Source organism: Anastrepha obliqua, chromosome 1 (genome assembly GCF_027943255.1).
Source record: "Anastrepha obliqua isolate idAnaObli1 chromosome 1, idAnaObli1_1.0, whole genome shotgun sequence".
Classification (NCBI taxonomy): domain Eukaryota; kingdom Metazoa; phylum Arthropoda; class Insecta; order Diptera; family Tephritidae; genus Anastrepha; species Anastrepha obliqua.
This window is the reverse complement of record NC_072892.1, coordinates 156,022,959-156,049,136: the sequence shown is the minus strand read 5'-3', so window position 1 is coordinate 156,049,136 and position 26,178 is coordinate 156,022,959. Positions and strand designations below refer to the sequence as shown.

Below are 26,178 nucleotides of genomic sequence, written 5' to 3'. Positions count from 1 at the left end.
TGCCTCGAGTGTGGATTTTTGATGCTTGCGTAAATTCAGTTCTACTTCATGAGAGCGAAACGCGATACTTAAAGCAAGAATTGGCAAGAAAACTGCAGTCATTTGTAAATGATGATCGCGTCGTGTTATCGGCATGTGGCGGCCACGAACCATTTTTAACCAACATCTGTGGCAAATAACCAAACAAAAACCAATTAAAATGGAAATTATGCGAAGAAAGTACAAATGGATCGGACCCAAGCTTCGAAAAATGATGGATAAAATAGCTCAGTTACCTTTGAAGTGGAATCCACAAGGCGCGAGAAATAGGGGCCGGCATAAATTGACTTGGAGAAGATGTATTAATAAAGAGGCCAGCAAATCATTCAACGAACTAAAATATGTAGCATGAAACCGTGATTTGTGGAAATTCTGCAGAAAGGACTTGAAGCAATCCCAAGTCTCACCGCATGGACACCCAACGGACAATGCCCGGTAAGGGTACCTAACAAATTCGAGAACTGTGGCTTTATTAGCCTTAGAAGTTTCATCAAGCGCCGATCTAGCCGTGGCCAGAAGGAATTTGCGACTTTTGCCGAGCGCTCGCTGAGTTGACACGTGACCATTTTTCCAGGAGTAGAACAAAGGTTCACAAGGGAACCCTAATGCGCTAAAATCGTCTTCAGAGTCCTCTGTCTAGCCAACTCATCAGCCCAGCAATTTCCCTCTATGCCGCTGTGACCGGGACCCCAAACGAGCCTAATATCGAAGTATTCGGATGCAATGGAGGGAAAAGTCAGGCATTTCCCGACTAATTTCAAACGCACAATCAACGAGCCCAAGGCTCTGATTGCCGCTTGGCTGTCGGAGTAGATATTTACGTCCTTTACAATAATTATCAAAGTAAGCAACCAATCCACTGCTACCTTAGTTGCGGCTACCATCGCTTAGGAAACATTTCCGTGGTCCGGAAGCCTATATTTGAGCTTGATGGAGAGCTCCTCGACCTTTGGACGTTGGCGATGGCGAATATCGCAAGCGATAGAACAATAAGCTGTATGAGCTTTACGACGACTCAGATATAGTGCAGCGAATAAAAATCCAGCGGCTACGCTGGCTGGGTCATGTCATCCGAATGAATACATACGCTCCGTTTCTGAAAGTATTGGTGGCTGCAGAGGAAGAGGAAGGCCTCCTCTGTCGCGCTTTGTTAAACTCGGCCGAAATCGCGTAAGTGGTTATTGCACCAATTAAGAAGAAGAAGGAAACCTGCTCGCCACATACTCCGCTACTACCACCAGCTCTTTGCGAGGGCGTACAAAGATCCAGCACCATGGAGGCGAACTCAAAGTTTTTAAGAACATTAGAGTGTCCGTAGCTTATGGCCTGAGCACCTCAATCTGATTGCGAGTAAGTAAATTTTTCTGATTCTTCGACAGAGCTCAACAAGAATGAGCTCATGATTTTGACATGATTTTTTCATGTCTTTGATTAACACAATAGCTTGAATATAATCTCACAAAGATTAAATCAAATATACTTATAAAAGTAGAAATAAAGGCTGTCAAGCTATTCCCCTGGTCAAATTTTTTTTGGCAAAGCATTTTGGAAACACTTAAATTCGGAATCTTGAAATCTATTCTAGCCATTATTTGATGTCAGCAACACCAACTGCTTTAATTTAAAAGTTTCACGGGCTTATTGAGCCGCTCTCGTATGAAGTGTAAGAGAAATATTAAAACACTACGTGGGTGTGGAGGACCGCTTGTCCATTCTGCGCTGTTATAATACAAATAAATGATGAATGCTTTAATTTCTATCATTTCACAAGCAACAAACCAAGAAACTATGCGGAAAAAATGTTAATATAAATTGAAAAAAAAAATTATTAAATAAATTTATAAAAGTATTTTTGAAAAGAAGATAATATTGGAAAGGTGTTTCTTAGCAAAATGGCTGAGTAGCAGGCGCAACAAAGAGACAGAAGAAATCCGCACTTTAATTACTTGAGCGGATACGAGCCGTACAAGTATCTATGTATGTTTGTATGTTTGTATGTATGTATGTATGTATGTACTCGTATGTATGTATTCCAAGTCTTACTGTGCTATAAACAAAGTGTGGCGCGCAGCTGATGGAGCCGTTGGAGCTGCTGCTGCAGGCCAACTAACCAACCAACCTCGCTTACAGGTAATGGATTACCCAACTGAGTTAAATCGTGAATAATTCAACCGCAAAATAAAATTAACGAAACAAAAATACAATTACCGACATCGACTTGCTTACTTGCTTACTTGCATAAAACAAAAAAAAAAACAATAACAAACACTCACTTAGAAATACATACACTTATACATATACATGTATGTATGTATGCATGTGCGAATAAAATAATGCAACAAATTGTGTTTCCAAAGTAGATAAATAAATAAGCGCACACGAATGTGTTCGTATGTATGTGTGCACCCCAAAACAATAGGCAATTAATGTGCACACATACACACACACACACAAACATACTTGCAACTAACTGGCATAGAAGCGGGCGGGAGAGGCTTATGTAGTGGTGAAAATTTGCATGAAAGCCAAAGTTGCACAAACTGGTGAATGGAGGAGGCGGTACGAAAGTGTTTCATATCTGTGGCTAAAGTATGAATTAGGCCAGGGAACTATGTATGCATGTATGTGTGTATGTATGCTCACTTTAGTTAGAGCGACAACTAGAATACGTACATGCATACATACATACACACAAGCACACTGGCCGACACCTGTGGTAATGCAAATAAAATAGTAGGTGCAATCCATGCATACTCATACATACATACACACTTGCATATATAATACAAAATTTGCTACATCTGCTTGAGTGTGTATGTGTGTGTGCGTGTGTAATTAATTAATATGGGTATTTCTTAAAATGCATGTCACTCATGCAAATTTTCCAGCGCAATTCGCCAACGAATATTCACTGAGCACTAAAGACACACACACATACATAGATTTTAATCGCAGGCATCATAGTAAGTAGTGGTTGTTGTTGTTGCCACTTATGTGTGCGTCTTTTGAGATTATAGATAATTTTGTTTGAAAAGTGTGTTATTATGTTTGCTTCTAAAACGGAATTCGCAAATGTAAGCCAAGCTCGCTCAGCACTTCCAACCGGCAACAGTTTGCTTTACGTATGTATGTGCGTATGTATCGCTGTGCTTACAGGTTTTTGGAGCGAATGATATGAAACGTATTCGATGTGAATTAAAAATATTAGCACTTAATTATTTGAACTAGTTTTTATTCATTTTGCCTACATTTTTGTTTTTTTTTCTTAATTCTTTTGAGTGAAAAAAGCAAGTTGTATGTTACTCCTATTAGCATCTACTCAGGCAGCATTTGGCCGACTCAATTTTTGATTACCATTGGGCTTTAATTTTTATTTAGTTTATTTTATTTTATTTTATTTTGTTTTTGTTTTATTTTATTTGAGCTTAATCCATCTCGGCTATTGCCGGACATTACACATCCCGGATAAAATTTTCAAGGGATTGTGCTCTGGTGGAGCGTAGTCCAAATTCTACGCCCATGCGATTACTATTGCTTAAATATTTAAAAATCTACGAACTATTGCACATGTGTCCAGTATGGCCGACTTCTACATGTCTTCTAAGAGGTGTTGGCAGTCATACTTCTTCAAGTTGTTTATTAAATGCTTAGGCACTAATCCAGTGGACGATATAATTATTGGAATTATATTCACTTCCCTCGCTTTGTACATCTGTTTCAGTTCTATGGCCAAAGCTGCATACTTCGATACTTTGGTGGAGTATGTGCTTTGGATGTTGCTATTAAGGGGCAACGCTATATGGATAACTTCGATTGTTTTATTTATCTTGTCGAACAAGATGATGTCAGGTTTGTTGGCAGCTGCGGTTTGATCTGTGGAAATAAATCTGTCCCAGTACAGTTTAAAATTTGCATTTTCCAATATTGCCTTTGGTTCATATTTAAAATACAAGACTTCTGCTTGTAAGGGACCGTGTTTTATCGCAAGTTGTTGGTGGAGGAGCTTTGCTATATTGTTATGTCTCATGACATATTCACGGAGGGCAAGTACACTACATCCAGCAATTACATGGTCGATTGTTTCGCCGTAAATGCCGCACCTTCGGCATCTATCTTCTATTGCCTCACCATGTATCGACCTTCGGAAATTCCTTGTTGGAATAACTCGGTCTTGGATAGCGATTTCGAAACCTTCTGTTTCAGAAAATAGCTTTCCTTTCTTCAACCATAAATTGGATGATAATGCGTCTATCCATTCCATTTCGAGATCATGCGGATGAGCACCGTGTATTGTGTTTGCCTTCCATGCTGCGATCATTTCTGCTGGGGATTTAACACCCTCAGGTACTGGGAAATCCTGCTCCATCAGACTTAGCGGGGTAAAGCCATTATCTGCCATAGCGATAGCTTTAAATAGATGGGACTCGCTGCTTAGAAAATATGTACGTAACTTCAAAGTTTGCGAAAAGTGTAGACGCGCTATATTAATTATTCCTCTCCCACCAACGTTTCGAGGAAGCGATATTCTTTCCACAGCGCTTTGAAGGTAATGGCTTTGGAACTTTGTAAAAGTGGTGCGTATCAGCGTTTCAATCCGAAGGATGTCTGTCTGAGATTGGTATTGATTGCCTTGCATTTATTTCCACTGCTCAGACTAGTTTTTAATACAGCTTTCAGTCGGGCCTCAAATTTGTTAATGAGGTTTTGCTTTACTAGCGTGTGGTTGATTCCTTTATTTTATTTTATTTTATTTTCTTTTCACTTTTTTTTTCTTTTTTTGAGTGAAAAAAAAATTTCAAACAACCTGTTCTTCTAGAGGGTGGCAGCCATCAAAGCCACGGTGAGCAAACGGGTTACTTCAACCGACAAGTGAACGTGGCAGGCTGAGAGAGGCTGCAAATGGACCAAACTGATGTTACCTGTCACATTTGATCGACTGTCACAGATCCAGGACTAGAGGCAGCTGGTTGGACTGATGACGAGCAGCTTTCTATTGGCGAAGCAAAAGGAAAGGTAGGCATCTCAGGTAGTGTGCTCTGCCCAGCATGTGGAGAGGAGCATAGGGTAGTGAACCACTTTCTGTGTGCCTGCCCGGCCTTCGCTCGAATGAGGCTTGAGGTCTTTGGCACTGATGTATTAAGAAGCAACCACCTTGGCTCCTTGGTACCACAAGATCTACTCAGATTTCTGCGGAGGTGGAGTAGATTTAAAGAAAAGTAAAAAGGGAAGCCAAGTGCAGTACAATGAACTTAATGTCTTGCTAGCTCGCCCGAAAAAAAAAATATTTTTAACTTAATTTTACTTCTTTTAAAGTTGAGGAGGAAGGCCGGCTTGAAATTGACTTCAGAGCTATGCTCTAATGCACTTTTTTTCTTAGAATTTTAAATAGAATCAAAATCTGATAGAAACAATGTCGAAAAAAATTGACCCACCCTAATATACATATACATAAATATATTCAAAAAAAACTGCATGCATACCAATTGAAATCTACCAATAAATTTGCACATTGCACAATAATTACAATAACAACAAGTATAGCAAGTAACAACTACTAGAACCCGTATCTGCTTATGGGTGACTGGTGTTTTTACGCTCCAGTAAAGCCAAAAACTCTGTGAACGCGAAAGAAGTCAACCATTATAATGACTATGCCGCCGCTAACCTCTGCTGTGACACAAACCACACATACATACAAACGTATAGTAAGCATGGTAAGTATGTATGTATGTATTCGTAGCTCCAATAGATACACACACTTACATACATGCACGTAGTGAACTCAAGTACTAGCTACTAAAAAATCTAAACATTTACAGCGGACATACAGCGAGCATACAAATGCATCCATACGTACATACCTACATACATACATACATACATACATACATACATACTATACTCGTCTGCATGTCATTGTTTTTGTAAGCGATCGTGTTGCGATTTTTTCTTTGATTTTTTATCAACAATTTTTCTTAGTTGCTGCTAGTCACTCACTCGCCGCTCCTTTGTTTAACCCGCACCTCAGTTTCTTGTTTATTTTTCTTGCTTAATTTAGCATTTAAATAATTTTTTATTCTTTGCTTTCAACGTTTCTTAGACTCACCCACCGCGTATTTCCCTTTGTCTACGCTGCTGTGATCACCCCCATTTTATAATCGCTATGCTTTTTGGTATTTTACATGCATACATACATACATACATGCACACAAATACTCATATACATATATACGACATTTAACAAACTCGAGCAACAGGTTATTTCTTGTACACAATAAAAGTGGATACGAGCACAAAAAGCAAATGCGATTTTATGCTGTTTATTTTTTTTCAAAATTGTTTTTATTTATTTTGTTTTGGTTTTTTGTTTTCCTAAATAAAATGAAAATAAGCATTAAAATTATTTTACGAATGTGAATGGTTCCTTAGCCAGTCACGCTTGTGCAGTTCCTTGTGGCAATTATTTAAGGTTTTTTTTTCTTTTTTTTTTTAGGTAGATAAAGGTTGATTTGCTTTTATAAGAATTCAAGAATTTTGTTGATATTTTTCAGTATCTTGATTAATGGTTTTCTATTTTTGCAGTGATACGCGGCTATTAGTATTTTTATGTATTTAATGCGATTTTTAGCAAAATATAAAATGAACAACTTTGCTTCCGCTGCTCCTTCCTCAAAATTTAAGGCGTTACGTAAAAACAACAAAACATAAAAAAATTATCGCTTATAACTAACCTTAAGCCTAACAAAAGTTTCAAAATTTTAATCTAGCTTTTATGCCTTTTAGCCAGTTGAATGAGCTCTTTTTACCTATCTCCAACTAACCACTATGTGCCAATTACGGCAGGATTAGTGTTCTAACTATTGTGTGAAAGGCTAGAGCCCACCATCAATCAACACATTGGATTCCCATGACAGTCGGTTCTACGTTACCGGAACGACCGGATCTATATCCGGCCAAGGACTGTCACTTCAGCAGCATTCCCCATATATGTATGGGGAATGCTTATGCTGCTACAACAACAACAACATCTTATCGGTATGGCATTTTATACCATCGACCAGATATTCACAATACGCAAAGTCTTGGAGAAGAAAGGAGAATCGACACACACCATATTTTTGTCGATTTGTCTTACTGCATTCGACAGTACGAAGAGGAGTTATCTGTATGCCGCGATGTCTGAATTTGGTATCCCAGCAAAACTAATACGGATATGCAAAATATCGTTACTCAATACTTGCAGCGTCATCAGAATTGGGAAGGACCTCTCCGAACCGTTTGATACCAAACAAGGTTTCAGACAGGGGGACTCGCTGGCGTGTGACTTCTTTAACCTGACGTTGGAGAGCATCGTACGAGAAGCAGAACTTAATCGCTCTGGCACAATATTTTATAAGAGCGTACAATTTTTAGCGGTGATATTAGCACCAACGCCTGAAGAACCGCGCTAGTAATTATGCCTTTTCCAAACTGGATAAAGAAGCAAAGCGAATGGGTCTGAAGTGGGTGGTGAGCGAGGACAAAATAAAGAATCTCCTGTCATCAAAGACACAGTCGGCGCACTCGCGTATCGGCACCCACGTCACTGTTGACAGTTATAATTTCGAGGTTGTAAAGGACTTCGTCTATTTAGGAACCAGAATCAACACTGATAATATTGACAGCCTTGAAGTCCAGCGGAGAATCTCTTTTGCTAACAAGTGCTACTTTGAACTAAGTAGGCAATTGAGTAGTAAAGTCCTCTCCCGACGAACAAAATTAACACTTTATAAGTCTCTCATCATGACCGCCCTATCATATGGCACAGAAGCGTGGACGATGACAACATCCGATGAAGCGTCCCTAGAAGTCAAGGACCTTTGCACGTTGGTGACGGCGAGTATCGTCGGCGATGGATGAATGAGCTTTACGACGACCTGGACATAGTGCAGCGAATAAAGATCCAACGGCTGCTCTGGCTGGGTCATGTCGTCCGATGTGGATACAAACGCTCCGGCTCTGAAAGTATTCAATGCGGTACCAGCTGATGGTAGCAGAGGAAGAGGAAGTCCTCCTCTGCGTTGGAAAGATCAGGTTGAGAAGGACTTGACTTAATTTGGTGTACCCAATTAGGGCCGGTTAGTACGAGAAAGAAACGATTGGCGCGCTTTGTTAAACTAGGCCAAAATCGCGTATGCGGTTACCGTGTAAGTCAAGAAGAAGAAGAGAAAAGGTACCAGATAAACCTGAAACTAAGCGTCAAATTGCCGAATGGAAGGCCCCAAACGAGCCACCACCCAAAAAATCACGTTTGGAGAAGTCAAAAATCAAGACGATACTCATTTGTTTTTACAAATCCAAAGGCATTGCCCACAAGGAGTTCGTGCCAATGGGCCAAGCCGTGTATAGAATTTTCTATCTTGGCGTTTTGAAGCGTTTGTTGCATCGCATTCGTCGAATTCACCCTGAATACCGCGACGAAGGAAGCCGGCACTTATTACATGGTAATGCACCGTCTCATCGACGCACTCTTGTGACTGATTTTTTGACTGGAAATAGCATTTTAACCATCAATCACTCACCGTATTCGCCTGATATGGCTCCCTGTGACTTCTACCTATTCGAAAAATTGCATTTGGCCATGGAAGGAAAACATTTTGCGTCCGTAGAGGCCATCCAAAAGGCTTATACCGACATTCTGAAGGACATTCCGGTCAATGACCTGAAACGCTGTTTCGAAAAGCTTTTAGATCGCGCAAAACAGTGTATCGAGGACAGAAGGGACTATTTTGAATAAATAAACTCGAAGTTATTAGAACAGAGCTCCTGTCGTTTCTATTGTAGCTCAGTCTTGTTTATTTTGGACTTCACCTTGTATATATCTGCCTCTTTGAAAACGTCGACTCATGTGCCTTTAAAAGAGGCACATACTTCACTATTTTGTTTTAAAGAAAAGCAGTAATAGAACTCATTTTTTTTTATTGGAAGCTCTGGTGATATTATTCTCTAATATTTCAATACAAAAAAAAATATTCCCCATTTGATGCAATTATTTTATGAAATGCCAAACATTATTTGCATACTTTTGTTGCAATTCCACTCATTGTGCCACTCAAAGAAAATGATGGGTAAACCAAGACACGAAAAATGGGAAATGATATTCTAATTAGCATCACGGAGCTCAGTTGCATTCTGCAAATGTTGTCAATGCCTATTAGAAAGCACTCAAATGAGCAAATGGTGGTGTAAACACCTATCTAAGATTACACCTTCAGATTACTGTTTTTGCCGAAGAGTTTCCTAAATAACCACTTTCGAAGTAAAGAAAAATTGGTTCACTTCATTGACATCAAAATCGGTAAAATTTTCTAGAAACACTTCAAAAATTGCTTGAAATGCATATATCTAAGAGTAGTGGCAGATTCTTTGACGGAAGCACCCAGCCAATGCAGCTTTCAAGACTAGATCAATCAAGCTTTTTGAAGAATTCGCAAATATGGTCAGCATTACCAAGCATCACTACTAGATCCAGTTTAAATTGAGATAATTTTGAAAGATAGTTTTTAAGTAAAAGTCGCAGTAAAACTGCATCATTCGTCCTAAAATAAAAAAAATATTTTTAAAACCATTGAAAAGAATTCAAACACTTGTTTTTGATTTTACAACTTCTTTCTAATAAGTATTCACAGGTTTCACCTAATTATTCATCAAATTAAAGCACTCCAACTCTTGTGTTTTTTTGTTTTTTCAATCCATTAAAAGAAAGTAAGAGTATTTATACTTTTGTTAAAAATATTAATTCCGCGCGTATTTTAATGAGGACAACACCAGCAACAAGCTAATCTCAAGACAAAATTACCGGGAAAAAGTCAAAAACATACAAAGAGAACAACAACAGCAACATACTCGTATAAACAACTTTCGATTCGCCGTGAAAGGTCATTAGCGCGTAGCGGTGATATGCATTAGTGCGCCGTTAGTTAATAATTCATGCCACGTGATGAACTTCAACCGCTGGGCCAGCATAGAGAACAGCTATAAATAGTGCTGACCGCATGCGCCGCCACCTAGGCCACAAACCAAAACAAAAAAAAAACAAAAAAAATGTTAAAAAAATTGTTTTGGCCAAAACGCCCATTGATGCTGCTGATGGCGTTGATGGAGACAGAAGTCATTACAAATGTGCGCTTTTAAAATAGTATTCAAAATATGATTTTCTTTTTAATTTTTTGATTTTTTTTTCTACTTTTCATAATCGAAGACATTTAAGTTCCGCTGCGGCGCACAAGCTTTTGCTTTCGCCGAAGAAACAAACAAAATTAATTTATAAGAGAAATAAATGAAAAATCGAAAATGATATCATCTATGAAAATTGTTAGAGGTGGAAGCAACAAAAACAAAAAAAAAAAACAAAAACATCAAAAAAAATAATAATAAAATTAAGAAAACAAAGTAATTGCATGTAACAGCAGGGAAACGGCGACGCTAATCGATAATCGGTCACCATTGAATCACTTTGCAAATCTTCGCTGATGTCAGAGATAAGTAAGGCGTACACAAGAAATCAAAAAGGAAATTTAATTCTTTGTAAAGGGGTTTCCAATAGGGGTACTACAATTTTCGATGGTTACAATGGCAATACTGCGTATTATCTTTTTTTGAGATTTTGTAAATCATTATGTTTAGTAGGTTAATCATGGAAATTTATAGGCTTGAACAATGTTTAGAACTGCGAGAATTTTTTATACAAATCAGTGTTCATTTGTGAGTGAATATTGAGAGAAATTTAAGGAGCATTCATGGATGGCAATATTCTGTTGGTAATTGAGTACATGCGTTCTTCTTTTAATGGCAATGTACGCGCAACCTACTAGAGAAGGACATTTTAAAATGTAAGAAAAAACAAATTTTGTTTAATAAAATTAAAATTCAGTAAGATGAAATCAGATTCAATAATATTAAATATTTTACTCATTTGAACGATTCCATGCGAAAAGATCGGAGTATTTTGGACATGGTCTTACATTTTTCTGAAAAATGGCTTATTGCATTATAGGATTTGAAGATATTAAAAATTTTTAAATTTTGAGTGGGGAAAATTTTGGTAATGAAATTTTTTAATTAAAATATTTTCCGTTTCCTTAACATTTGCATAGATTTTTTTTAATTCTTTTTGTTAAAATACAAAAACTTTTGTTTGAAAAAACTGAGTTTTTTTTTAATTTTTGGGAAAAATATTTTGTTTCAAATATTTTTGAGCGCAAGAAAGTTTTTTAATGAAATATCCTCAACATTTTTAAAGATTTTTTTTTTAATTTTGAATGAGATACACTTAAAATAAATTTTGTTTGAAAAAACAGTTATAAATTATTTTAAATTTAGAATAAGATGCACTTAAAAAATTTTTTTTTGAAAATCTGTTTGCTTGAAAAATACTTGTTTTTGCTTCAAATTTTTGAGAAAAAATTCTGTTTTAAGAATTTGGATTTCGTTTAAAATTTGTATTAAAGTTGTTTTTGTTTAAAATTGTCAGGAAAGCTATTTTTTTTTTTTTGAAAATAAGTTCTTAAGTGAAATATCTCCGATTATATTTAACATTTTTATAGTTTAATTTTTAATGATAAAGTACACTTAAAAAAACTATGTTTGAAGAAAAATTTTTGAGAAGAAAAGTTTGTTCGATGAATTTTGATTCTTTGAATTTTTTCATTTTGTTTGAAATTTTTAGAAAGAAATTTGTTTGATTAAAATTGTAATTAAAATATGAAGCGAAATTAAGTTTTTTAAATGAAATTTCTTCGGTTCTTTTAAACACTTTTTAAATTATTTTAAATTTTTATGATTAAATACACTAACAAACATTTCGTTGTTGAAAAATTTTTGTTTTGTTTGAAAAAAAATTTTGTGTTTGTTTAAAATTTTGTTTGAGAAACCATTTTTATGCTTAAAATTTTTAGGAAGAAATTTTTTTGTTCAAAAGTGTTGGGAAGATATATTTTCTTTAATAGAATTAGGTTTTTTAAGTGAAGTATCTTTGGTTCTTTTTAACATTTTTTTTTTAATTTTTAAAGAAAATTACTATTAAAACAGTTTTTTTGCTTAAAACTTTTGGGAAATTTTGTTTGAAAGAAAATTTTTGGGAAAAGAGTTTGGTTTAATATTTTTAAGAAGATACTTTTTTTCAAATTGTTGGTAGAGATTTTTTTGTAAGTGAAAGCAAGTTTGTAAATGAAATATCTTTTATGAAATACAAGTTAAAAGAAATATTTTTAAGAAAAAATTTTAGGAAAAAGTATTGTTTAAAAAAGCTTTTGCTTGAAAAAAAAATGTTTGTTCAAATTTTGCTAAATTGTTTTTTTGTTAAAATTTTGGCGGTATTTTTTTTTAAACAAAAGCTTTTTTAAACAAAAATTTTAGAAAAATGTTAACAATTTTTTTTTTAATTTATCAATTTATCAAAATTTGTTTGAATACAATTTTTTTTGTTTGGAATATGTGCAAAATAAAAAAACAAATATTCTTCATATTTTCTCCATTAATAGCTGAGACTATGTTTAGTAGTCTCTCAAAGTTTCACCGTGGCATTGCACGAACTTTTCAAGTTATGGCGAATCTTTGAAATATCAATGCACTATTAATAACAAAAACAAAACCAACAAAAAAACCGAAGCCAAAAATATTTTTCAAAACCATATATTATCTTAAAAAATAAAAAAAAGAATTTATAGAATTAATTATGTTGAAGAAAACCGAAGTTATTTCACGTAAAAATAAACAATACCAAAATTTCCAACATTGAATAAACTTCAAAATTACAAAATTTTCTCAATTGATTTCTTTTTATATTCAATTTTACAAATAAACTAAGTTTTAGAAAAATTAAAGATCATTCCCAAAATATTTGGATCACTTGGTATGGGATTAACTTGATATGTCTTCAAAAACAGAAGTTAATTTTGCATTTCACAGAACTAATTTTTTTTTTGCCAATTTTTTAATTGTATCACTCTTAGTGGAACACCCCTTATTTCGTAGTTAGTGACAGCGCTATACATAGACAGCTGAGCTAGGCGAAAGCAAGCAGCTGATGTCCAACAAGTGTACGCTTGCGGCAATTTGTTCAGCGGAAATCGCAATTCAAGTGCGCGAAATAAAGCCGAAATTAAGAGCTCAATGGGGATGAAATCGAAATCGGTGTCGAAGTCGAAGTGAAATGAAGTAACTATTATTTTTACGATTTCATTGTTTTTAAGTTATCATTTTTTTATTTAATTTATTTCTTTATTTAATTGCATTTTACACTGGTCGCTGGCATTTGGCACAGCAAACGTCTGGGAATACAACTCTTGCCGCTGGCGGTAACAGCACCGGCGGCGGCACACAAATAAATTCAAATGTCGCCGCGCGGCACCAAATGCCAAAAGCAAAAGTCAAAATACTATGTACTAAATAAAAGCGAAAACAGGCGTTTGTAGTAATAATACAAAGCTGTTGGCCAAGAAGTCAAATTGAAGTCAAAACCAACAACAATTAATATAATAACACAAGAAAAAACGCTGCGTGCTAAGGTGAGCCGCGCAGCTCTACTCAATTCAGCTCAGCTCAGCTCAGCCGCCTAGTCCGCGTCGCTTTTTCGTGCCTCAAGCGCGCTCGTTGTTAACCACTCCCTGCCGCACCGCCCACCGTTCAACGTAAATTGCTGGATTTTTTCCAAAAAAAAATATTAAAAAAATCTAAGTTTATAATTGCACTTCAGCGTTTTAACATTCAAAGCCAATTGCTGCCACTGCCGCTGCTGCTGCTGATGACTACATTTTGTTTAAGGTTATTTTAGCTAGCGAAGTAAATCAATAACCAGTTGGTTGCTAACAGTTTTCAGTTTTTTCATAAATTTTCTGCTCTTTGCTGCTTTGCTTCATTGCTGCATCTACTTAACCTGATATTCTGTGCACGAACGCTGCCGCGGTGGTAGTGGCGGCGTAAGCCGCATTGGCGGTGGTGTCGCGCAAACGCATTGCAATTCACTCTCTCAAATTGCTTGTTGTCCGCTTGTTTAATGTTGCCGATAATTTTCATTTGTTGACCAAGCAAAGTTGCTAGTTGGCTGCTAATTTATGGCAAGCAGCACTAAATAAATTTTTGGTAAAAAAAATTCATTTTATTATTTTTGGAATTCGTGATTTTACTTAGTACTGCGTGTTCAATTTTAGACTAAAGTCAATGTGGTTTGTAATGTGCGCAATTAACTATTTATTTATAGCCAACGATGGCATGGTAAAGAATGTAACAATTGCTTTTCAATTAAATGATTAATTAAATAAAAATAAATAAGTTATTGAAAACCTTGTCGGTTCTACTTCACACCCACAGTGGATAAAGACAAGATATGGAGCGGAGAAAAATTCAGTAAGCTATAAATCATATTTGATACATTATAAATACAGTGGCGGAAAGATAATAGAGGCGGGGAAACTTTGCAGTTTATTATTAAAAACTTAGCCTAAGAAAACGTTTAGAAGGCAATGCGCACGCAGATGTATTGGGTTGGCAACTACTATAAGTAATTGCGAATTTCACTCATATATGGCTTCAGTTGAATTTTTAGGTCTGTAGACGTAGTACAAAGTTAAAAATCATTTTGTTATTTAATAGCTGGCAATTCAGCTGTCATTCAGTAAAAAAAGTTGATCGGTTGCGTAGTTTTCGTTTGGCGTTCGGTAAAAAGTGGAAAATCAAAAGAAACATTTCCGTTATATTTTGCTTTTCTATTTCCGCAAAGGAAAAACCGTATCGCAAGCTCATAAAAAATTATGTCCTGTTTATGGTAGCCGGTGACGAAGCCTTAAAAGAACGGCAGTGTCAAAATTGGTTTGCCAAATTTGGTTCTGGTGATTTTTCACTCAAAGATGAAAATCGCTCTGGTCGTTCAGTTGAAGTTGATGACGCCCTAATCAAAGCAATAATCGATTCGGATCGTCACAGTACAACACGTGAGATTGCAGAGAAATGCATCGAAAATCACTTAAAAGAACTTGGCTATGTTCAAAAACTCGATACATGGGTTCCTCACGAACTGAAAGAAACGCATTTAACGCAATGAATTAACAGCTGCGATTTGCTAAAGAAACGTAATGAAAATGATCAATTTTTAAAACGACCAATGATGAAAAATGGGTTGTTTACGAAAAGTATTGTATTCCATCATGCAACAATATCAAGCGAAAAAGATCGTGGAGCAGGACAGGTGAACCAACTCAAACAACATCAAAAGCGAGAAGAAGAAGTTTTTGTTATCAGTTTGGTGAGATTACAAAGGACTTGTCTACATTGAACTCTTGCCACCCAACCGAACGATCAATTCTGATATCTACATTGAACAACTAACGCAATAAAACAATGCAGTTGAAGAAAAGCGGCCCGAATTGACACATTGAAAAGGTATTGTAATCCATCATGACATTGCATTGCCACACACATCTTTGGCTACTCGGCAAAAATTAATGGAGCTTGGTTGGAATGTTTTGCCACATCCACCATATAGTCCTGACTTTGCACCATCTGATTACTTTTTGTTATTCCAAATCGTACCTGATTCAGTTTTTTGCTAATAAAAAAACCAGAAGTTTCATGGGATTACGATGCTCCCTGAAAGATGGCAAAAGATCATTGATCAAAATGGACAATACATTACAGAATAAAGTTATTTAGTTCCATCAAAAAATTTCCTTTGATTTTCTAAAAAAAATGCGCAATTACTTAGTTGCCAACCCAATACAAGGTGGAGCAAAAGAAGAAGGAGGATTTATGATTCCAACAAATGGTGTCGTATGTTAATCATATTTGACACTCGTGAGCAAGGCAGCAATGACATACAAACCTTACAAGCATTGGATGCCGCAAAGGTCAAAATAAAAATTTTGATCACTTAAAATAAATTTTATTTTTTTTTAGTAAAACATGTATTCAAAAACAAAATTGGATGATTAATTTTGCGCCACCTTTAAAGCACTAGTATACAAATTGTTTCTTGAAAGCGGTACCTCATTAACACAGTGTTTTTAGACTGATTTGAGATCGTTGGGCATGAAAATGGGTTTCACTTATTTTTCCAAAGAAGAGCTTTTTTGCAGTTATTGCCAAACAAACTATTATTTAATTTGTCATAACTTTTACATTTTCTGTCTTCATAGGCATCACATTTGTGTTTGTTGATGACGACCGAACCATGACTGAGTTATGGTGGTGTTAAATGCTTCATACTGCTGATGAAGTTGAAGAGGTTTTTAATACATATCAGCGCCTGCTGATAGGAGTAGTAAAGAAATGAGAGACAAGATACTTAAATCTTAATCCCACAAAAGCAGGGCAGATAAGCAGGGCATGAGAAGGTGCTGATATGATTCCACCACATCCTCCAAACAGCTGACGTAGTAATAGCAAAATCTTAGAAATATAATATGATACTAATATAATAATACCGACGAAGTAATATCGAGTCTCACAGCATCACGCCTCGCGGACAATGTCCTGTAAAGACACCCATGAAATTCGGGTGCTGAGATTTTGTTAACTACAGAAGAAATCTCGAATGACAGAAAGATTTTGCGACTTTACAAGTACAATAGCCCAACAATAGTTAACGGGATCCCAATCCTCTTATTTCGCGGAGAAACTACCTCACAGATTCCCTGTCTATCCAGCTCATCCGCCTCACAGTTTCCTACAATGTCGCTATGACCAGGTACCCAAATGAGCCTTAGGTCAAAGAATTCGGATGCGATCGAAAGTGAAGTCAGGCATTAGCTAACTAGTTTTGAGTGCTTTTTACGGGCCCATTACAGCGGCGAATTCAATAGCAGAGCTTGCAACAAAGTCGATTCTGTTTTGAATCAGATGGAAACTAGCGGTGAGGAATGGCATTACAAAAAGGTTTTGTTGAGTGGTCGTTTTGAGTGGAATTGAAGCACGAATCATCAAATACGAGCTTCTCCCATCAGGCTACACACCGACCACAACTCTCAACAAGTGGCCAGATTGAAGCAGACGATGGACCACAATCGAATAGATGGAGTGTTTTGTTCCATCAAGACAACAACAGGCCACACAGATGGTTGCGAGGCGCCAGAATCTATCAGAGCTATGGGAGAAAGGATTGCACCAATACATCATCACAGCGTTCGATAGAGTCCGGTTTCCAAACCCTCTGTGAGCATAAAACAACAAAAGTGGTTCCTGGCAGCGTTCTCCCATTGAGAGGGAAAAGTCAAAACATCCGAGCTTTTAATCTGCCGACCGAAAACGGCTTAAAACTGTAGATCCCATCACAAACTGGATGAGGAGCTCCACCAAATACGCAACAAGGGATGTATGTAATAATTATGTATAAATGAAATGTACCTCAAAGTAGCTTGTGAAAATGAACTGATCTAGGAGTTCACTATAAAAAACGAGAACTTCTTCCATCGCGGAATTATAAAATTTCTTTGAAAATTAACAAAAATTAGCTAACAAAATTGCGCTAAATTTGGTCTGCTTGTTCATTTTCCTTGGCAAGGCACTTCTGAATGGACCACTGCATCCACAACTATCTACCTCCAGATTTCTCGATCCGCCACCAGTTTTTCCCGTTCATCTCTTTAAGATTGTCGATAACTGCATCAACCCATCTTTTCTTTGGTCTGCGCTTAGTTGGCTTCTCCTGCGGTTGTTTCTTCAAGACCTGTTTTGGTGCTTTATTCATTCATCTTATAATCTTAACTATGTAAAAAAAGTAGCCGGAATTTTTGAATAATTAAATGCGCGGTCGCCGTAGCTAAATGGATTGGTGCGGACTCACATTCGGTAGTGTCCAGGTTCAAAATCCAGGTGATGGTAAACCACCGAATGTATTTCTGCCATGAAAAAGATCCTCATAAAAAACTCCACTACCGTTCGGAGGCGGCATAAAACGGAAGAACATTAGGGCACACACTATAAATAGGAGGTGGTGCTCGACTACCTAGCAAAGTTATGCACGTTAATTATATATATAAATAAATCAGAAACACAAAAGTAGTGGGAGGAGCCAAGTAGATGTAATTTTGACGGACTGCATTCGGGCAGTAGAGGTTATACAGCTTAGGACTCAAAACAACGGCGGAGGAAATACTACCGAAATAATACTGCAAGAGTAAAGAGGCAAAACCATGAGAAGCTTAGTTCGAGTTGAAGTCTTGCACTGACAAAGTGAAAGTATTCGAAGGCTCCTTCTCGTTAAAAAAAAATCAAACAAACAACTCTTCTTTCAACCTTCAAACCAGTTCTCATATGCCGATCGTGGAATCATCCTCTGCTCCTTCTGCATATTCTTATTTGTTGCCTCACGCACTACCAAAATACTTTACTTAAAACAACAATTTTTTTGTTGTTGTAGCATGTAATGGAAATGCTGCTGGAATGACAATCCTTGGCCGGATATAAATGGGCTTCGTTTCGGTAACGTAAAACCGACTGTCGTGCGAACGTTTCCGATATGGTATTAATGTTGAGTTTGGTCAAACAGTCGTGCACAGCATCAGAGCCGACCCGTTCGAAACACCAATATCAGCTGATGTTATCTCCCTGATCCTCATTCAGCGACGCTCGAGTGAAATTTTGTTAAGTCTTTCGATGTTTTCATCAATCAGAGAAGTAAATAGATGGCCGAAATTATCAACCACAGGACGGATCGCTTTAAAGTCGTTAAATGACTTTTGCTTTCAAAATTTCGCGATAAAAAATCAGCTGGAATAAATTCGAATCAATTCTGAAGGAATTAGTTTTAGAGCTGGCGAAATTTTATGAGAAAGACTTGGTTAGAAGCAAGCATGAGCAGCAATCTTTTCGTATTTATGCATTCTTTGCTTTTCATGGTTTTTATATCTTTTATGGTTTAATGACTTTTATGCCGCTTTGCTCTGATCAGTTAAACTAGTCAAGGAAAATATAGATTTATGGATAAATATGTAGAAAGATAAAAAGACGTAGTCCTAGTCCATTGCACTATCTAAACTCACCTATTCTGTTTAACATAAGCATGAAACCTATTCATTGAAATAGAACTTAAATTGGCGCCAACAAGTCTTTGGTGCGCTTAAATAACCCAGTCGAGTTTAGGAAGTGTAACGAGCCTTGAATTGATTTTGTTTTTATTAATTATACCACAACTGTACATGTAAAAACATATGTACACATATTTTAAACACACATACATACATATGTATACCAGCTTCTACTTTGGTGTAGCTCATAAATCTTTCGCGGGCATTTTTCATCTATTCATTACTTTCAATACCATTCCGTCACGATTCTTTAGGCGCTCTACGAATATCGAACACACACAAATAAATTATGTAAATAAATGGTACAGAAAAGTGTCAAAGCACTAGTCAGTAGAATTAGTCTCGCTCGATATTTTTAGCCATCGGTAATAACTCAATGTCGAGTTGAGTTGATAGATTGGATTTCCGATGGGATAGTTTTTACATATCGCATTTACATAAATTAAATTTTTTTAGACATTTCAGGCTATAAAATAGATTCGAATTATTTGTGATTAATTGCCATAAAACCAAAATCCTTTCTTTAAATTAGCAGCAGTATGACGATGACCATCCAGACGTGGCCTACTGAGGAAGATAAAATTTTTGAAAAGTGCACACTGGTTTTAGGAGTGATAAGAACAAGTTCCCCATGCGGCATCACAATGAACTATGAGCCTGAGTGTGTTCACAGCGCAACCGCTTCAACCGAACCTAACCTAACCTAACATTTTGTGTTACAACAAAAGTGTTACAACAAAAGAAAATCAGATGAAATCTGCTGATTTTTGATTTCAACTGAGAAGAAATCAGATGCAGTAATAAAAAGGCAAAGGGTATAGCAATGAGTGCGTGGGATAGATTGTGTAGACAGGTCAGTAAGGTGCAGATATGAATTATGAGCCCAGAGTAAGGAATCTGATATGAAGCTCTAAGTATTTGTGAGCAACTTTTGGTGCTTCCCATGAGGAATTTAAAAAAATGAGGCTCCACAAAAACTAGGCCACTGCAGAAACTAATAAAAAATAAAAAATAAAAAAATGCAGCAGTTCAGTAGCTCTGTGATTTTGCTATGTAATTTAAACATTTTATTTAAATAAAAACACTTTCTATGCAAATTTCATATGAAAAAACCAAAACAGTAAAAATTAAAAAAACAAAAAAATGTGGGTGAGTGTTCAAGTGTGAGCGTCATACGTGACGTTGGCAATGACACCAAAACCAACTGCACACCGCGACTGCACATGAAACACATATACACACACGCACACATACACACATGCACGAATAATCCACTAAACAAAAGCGCATGCGCGAAGATGCGTACAACGGCGGGTGTGTGTGTAAGTATGTAATGGGCAGTATTGAAAAAATTATGAGGACAACAGAAAGCAAAGAAAAAATGTGTAAAAAGTACGCATAAATATAATAAAAAAATACGATAAAATAAAGATGAAAATAACAGAAAACTATGGCATGCATTCATGCAAACATAACTGCGCGTGTATGGCGGGTGCACAGCAAAAGCCACAAAACAATGCGTTTACAGCTCATTTTATGCAGTGTTTGTAAGGCTTGAACTGTTAGTATTTTTAGTATTTATGTGGTTTTCTTATTTATTTTAAATTTTTTTTTAATTTTTTTTTTCATTTCTCTTAAAATTTCTTCCACTCATACCTATGCATGCACATACACATGAACGTTTTTTTTTGTACTTTTTCACATTCAAATTTTATTGTATTTTCTACGAAGACCCCACTTGCTGTATTCAATGGGGAAATGTCAGCCGAGAAAACACTAAAAGTAGAAATGAAATGAAAAAAAAAACACACAAAAATCTACCAAAAGACCAACTTGAAGGTGGCACATTAAAGCTGTTAAAAGGCAAACGAAGAAACTTTTTTAAGGTCAACTCATTTCACTTTCGTCTAATAAAAGCGCAACTCACTAAATAACTAACTAACTGAATGACTGACTGACTGACTGAGTGGCTGACAGACGAACAGCGTGAATGACTAATGGCTATGGCAATGCAATGCAGGAGGAGCAGCAGCAGCTGGGCAAAAAAGCAAAAGACAGAAAGACGATGATAGAAATGCAGCACGTCCAACAGGCTATCCGGTGATGAAGATGTTAAAACACAGGGGGCACACACCTACAGACTCGCATGTGCTGACAAACATCTGTATGCGCGTATGTGTATGTATGTAACTTTGTGCCAGCATTGCACAAAATCTAATAAATGGGATTTGAGTGAAAAGTCGTAGATTAACTATCAGAGAAGAGATATGAGCGCTCTTTAAAATACACACATACATACTTACATGTATGCACATACATATTTATATATATGCACATACATATTTACATATATACACATACATATTTACATATATACACATACAAATGCATATATACACACGCCCACAAAACTAGTAAAATGAATGCACCAAAAATAGTACCGGCCAGGGCAGAGCTCATCGATATGTAAATGTGTGTGTATGGATGTATGTGTGTATGCATGCGGGTGTATGTATGTATGCTCATATGCATGCGTGCTAAGCGAAAGTTTGCGGTCTAAGGGAGTCACAAGCGGGAAATGTGAGTTTGCTGCACAGCAACAACTCCCAACTCATTGTCAGCGCCAAAGCAAGCGGAAGAAAGTGCTGTATTGTGCTGATGACTGAAAACACCTCCACCTATGCAGCACATACATAAAACCCAGCACATTTCCATGTGCAGAAATTTCAATACCCGGCAATAAATGGGACTGAACCTATTCAAATATTACGTAAAGCGAGTGGTAGGGACCGAAAAGTTAGTCATTTCTAGAAGAGGGAAACTGTCAATCTCTTCGCTGGTAATAATAAACAAAAACAACAGCGACAACGAATTTCTATAAGACCAAGGATATCAACTTAGATAAATCCTGCGCCTCAGTATATCCTTCCAAAGAGGAATGTGGAGAGGATAATGGACTTATTGTTAAGCAAAATGATAGAAACATCTATACAGATGGCTCAAAACTAGACAACAGAGTAGGTGGAGGGGTTTACTCCGATAAACTCGGAGTTAGCCAATAATTTCGCCTACCTTATCATTTCAGTGTATTTCAGGCGGAAGTCACTGCCATAAAAGGGGGACTTACGGTAATAAAGACGAGAGTATTATCCACAATTGAAGTATTTATATACTCGGACAGTCTAGCAGCAATAAAAGCGCTAGAATCTAAAACACACTCGTCAAAAACAGTCATAGAATGTTTTAAACTACTAAATGACGTATCAAAACACTACAAAGTACACCTTATTTGGATGCCAGGCCACAGGAATATAGCAGGGAACTGCAAGGCAGATGAATTTACTCGAACCGGTACAACGCTCGATCTCCAAGTGGATAAGACGCTGATACCTACGCCTATAGCCACTTATGTACCACTTATAGATAGAGAAACCACCAACAGTGTAAATGCAAGTTGGCAAACCCTCTCAACATGCGAACCAAGCAGAAAGACATGGCGGAAATATAACAGCGGTCGATCAAAAAGCTTGTCAAGATTTAACAGAGAAACTATAAAGAAAATGATAGGGGTATTAACTGGTCATTGTCTAATACGCAGTCCCGCTAGAAGGTTAGGACTCCCGACTCTTCGATTTCTGTAAAAGCTGCCTTAATACAGAACAAGAGGAAAAAGTCAGACACCTTTTATGTTAGTGTAAAAGCTTAGCGATGAGGAGGTTCCGCACTCTTGACATGGCATTTTTAATTGATGTAGCGGACATAGCGCATCTAAAACTAACAAAGCTTTGCTCGTTTATTAAAGCTTCGGGATGGTTTGAAAAGGAACCCATAGGATAAGAATAAGTTACAGTGGTATCACAATGGACCTATGAAAAGTCTAAGCGTGTCATTGCGATAGCCATCCCACTTACCTACCTACCTACAGCGACAAAATCAATCTTTTACTTTCTAACACTTGGGCTGAAAAGTCTCGGGCCTAACACATATGTAGATGGCCTGCATTCACCTTTTTTCAGTTAGAACTACCCTTAAACAGACAGCTGCTAAAATTTCATGATATTCTATTCATTAGTTCGCGATTCATTGTGCGTAGAGTGGCGCTACTTTTGTTATTTTCAAAGAATCAAAAAGAATCTCTTGTTTTAATTTTATACTACTTCTGGATGGGAAAAAATACCGTTTAAGACAAGCAGGGGCTTGAAAAGTGTTATGGGAACTCCAATCCATGCTCCATCAGAAACAATAAAAAAACAATGGCTTGCTGACTTCAAACTTGATCGTAGAGACACCGGTGCACAACGCAGTGGACGTCCGACTGAGGCGGCAACTCCAGAAAACATCAAAGAAAGCCACAAACTCGTTTTGAATGATCGAAAAGTGAAGTTGCGTGAGTGAGCTGATAAAGATATCAAAAGCACGATTGGCTTTATATTGCATGAGCATTTGACTATGAGAAAGCTCTGTTCAAAGTGAGTGACGCGTTTGCTCATTGCTTTGCTTCATCAAAACAACGCACACAACGTCACAAGTCAATCAAAATAATGGCAAAACTACATGAATTGAACTACGAATTGTTCCCATGCCCACTGCATTCGCCAGACTTGGCTCCTAGCGACTACTTCGCAGGTCTAAAAAATGCTCGCCGATGAGAAATTTCGCTCGAATGAAGAGGTTATCGCTGAAACTGAGACTTATGTATTTTGGGGCAAATGATAAATCGTTCCACAAAAGTGGTATTGAAATGTTAGAGTGGCACTAGAATGATTTCGTTACTCTAGATGGAAATTACGGTGATAAATAAAGCTAATTTTTAACAAAAAAAAACCGTGTTTTCTTTGTTATCGAGATTTCTTTGTTACACCCAGAACTTTTCAGCCCAGGTGTGGCGTTACGAATCATCATTGAGCAGAGTGGGAAATATAACACAGACTTACATATTTATTGATTTTACGAAAGTTTTTTAGATTGTGAAAAGCGTGATTTCATCTGGACAACTTTACAACGAAGAAATGTGCCTGATAAAATTATATATTTAATACGGGAAACATAGAAAATGCTAGTGGCACATAAAGGGAATCTGTCTGACGCCTTTGAAGTCTAAAGCTGCCTACGCTAAGGATGTATCCTATCACCTGTTGTTATTGCGAATATAAGTGGCCCCTCTTCCGTATCGGAAAAACGGCTTAAGATGAGATATATTTAGCAAACTTCAACATCTCGATTATGCTGGCGACTGATTTGCTAAAAAAAGTTGCAAATAGAGTCACTCGAAGTGCGCATAAAACGCCAAAAATGGAGATGGATTGGTCATAATCTACGCAAAGTCGAAAAATGCAGAGCCTAAAGGTACTGAAGCGAAACGCTTTTCTGCTCGCAGGCCTGGTATATATATATTTTCCTGTCCTTCCTAGATGGAACATAGGGCAGAAAACTTGATAGACCACGAGAAACTTGGAGGCGAGCAGTCTACAGGGAAGTTAAAGGCACCGGCAAGAGCTGGAGCAAATTATGGTACATTGCGAGGAGTCCCACAAAATGGAGCGCAGACATGGTTGATACGCTATGTGACAAAAGGGTTTGTCAGTAGTTTGAAACCAATCCGCAACTAATTCTTAAATAGCGCTATTTAAATTTTTACCACGTTGCCGTAGCATCAACGAATAATAACAACAACTGCTATTACTTGCAACAATATTTAAAAGGAAAACGAAATGTTTTCGCATAACTACATAGAGTTTGTATTAAAAATACAAGTACATGAGAATAAAAAAATAAATAAGTGTGCAAAGATAAAATTAACTAAAAAACGACCATCCGTCAGTTTGGCAGACACTCCATCAGTTGCATTTTTTCGACTGCAGACTGAAAGTAAACCATTCTGTTTTTAGTTTTCGATTTTTTTTTTTCAATTTGTTTTTTTCTACAAGTTGGTCTTTTTCACTTCTTCTTCCTCGTCTTCACCTTCTTTTCCGTATTCATACACAAGACTACTGTCGCTTTGTTGACTTTCTTCAGCGCACATAAAAACCTGCATGCACGTACACGTATGCATAGTTGTGGGTGTGTGTGTGCCGAAAAACTTTTGGTTAACTTAATTTGAAATAAAAATCTCAACACACGTACATGAATGTTTGCTCGTTTTGTTTTTTTTCACTTGGCTACATTACTGCAGACTGACGATTCTTTTGTGGGTGCTGCGCGCTGTCGCCTCTTCCAAAAAACAAAAACAAAAACATAGCCAAGCATAGCCAAGAAAGAAATGGATATTGGCTAGAAAGGTTTATAAGATGTGAGAAGAAAATTAATTTCTGTCAATTAATGTTGAAGTTTTACATTTGGAGCTAGTGGATTTTTTTTTTTTTGTACTTTTCTAAAGAAATTTTACTCTTATGGTAAATAAGAAATAATTCCAGTTTTTGGACTTTCTTCTATTATTCTGTGATACTATGGGAGATTGCTTAACTTGAGAAATTTAATAAAGTGCAAAAAATTCCTTTCCTGTTGTTCATAAAAAGTTGCGGAGTTTGCAAGTAAAATTCTTTCAGCAGACAATATGGGTTTTCTTCATTCAAAGAATGAAATAAATAAAAATATAAAATAAATGGAATAAAGGCACCAAGGCACAGCATTTAGTTGACGGAATGGGCTAATTACTGCAAAGTTAGCGTGGAAATCATTATTTAAATTTTATTGCTCGTTTAGTTGAAGGATTTACTCTTTCCAATGAAAATTTCATTGAAAAATGTTCATGAATTTTTTATGTTTAAACGAATTGAAATAAATACAAAATGCTAACATTGCAAAATTTGATATTCTTCTAGTATATTTCAAGAGTTTATTTATTTTTTATACTTGGCTCAAGTGTACGCTTTGCACCTCCAGCAGATCTACTACTAGCCTTTGATTTGTTATTTCGTAGGAAATAGGACTTAATTTGTTTCACTCTTCTTTTCTCTTTACTCTTTGAGTTAGCTGAGACTTCAAGTCCATGCTTTGCTAGCAACAAGAACTTCCGCTTGGCGCACGCGTAGGATTCAATAAATTTCACATTATATGCCCATATAAACCATAGGACATTCAA

The 26,178-nt window shown here is 36.6% G+C and overlaps 1 protein-coding gene across 5 annotated transcripts in view; it reads right to left on the bottom strand.

Moving 5' to 3' along the window:
• Positions 1-26,178, bottom strand: part of LOC129239031 (serine-rich adhesin for platelets) — a 209,798-nt gene that overhangs the window by 67,261 nt on the left and 116,359 nt on the right. The window lies entirely within an intron of this gene.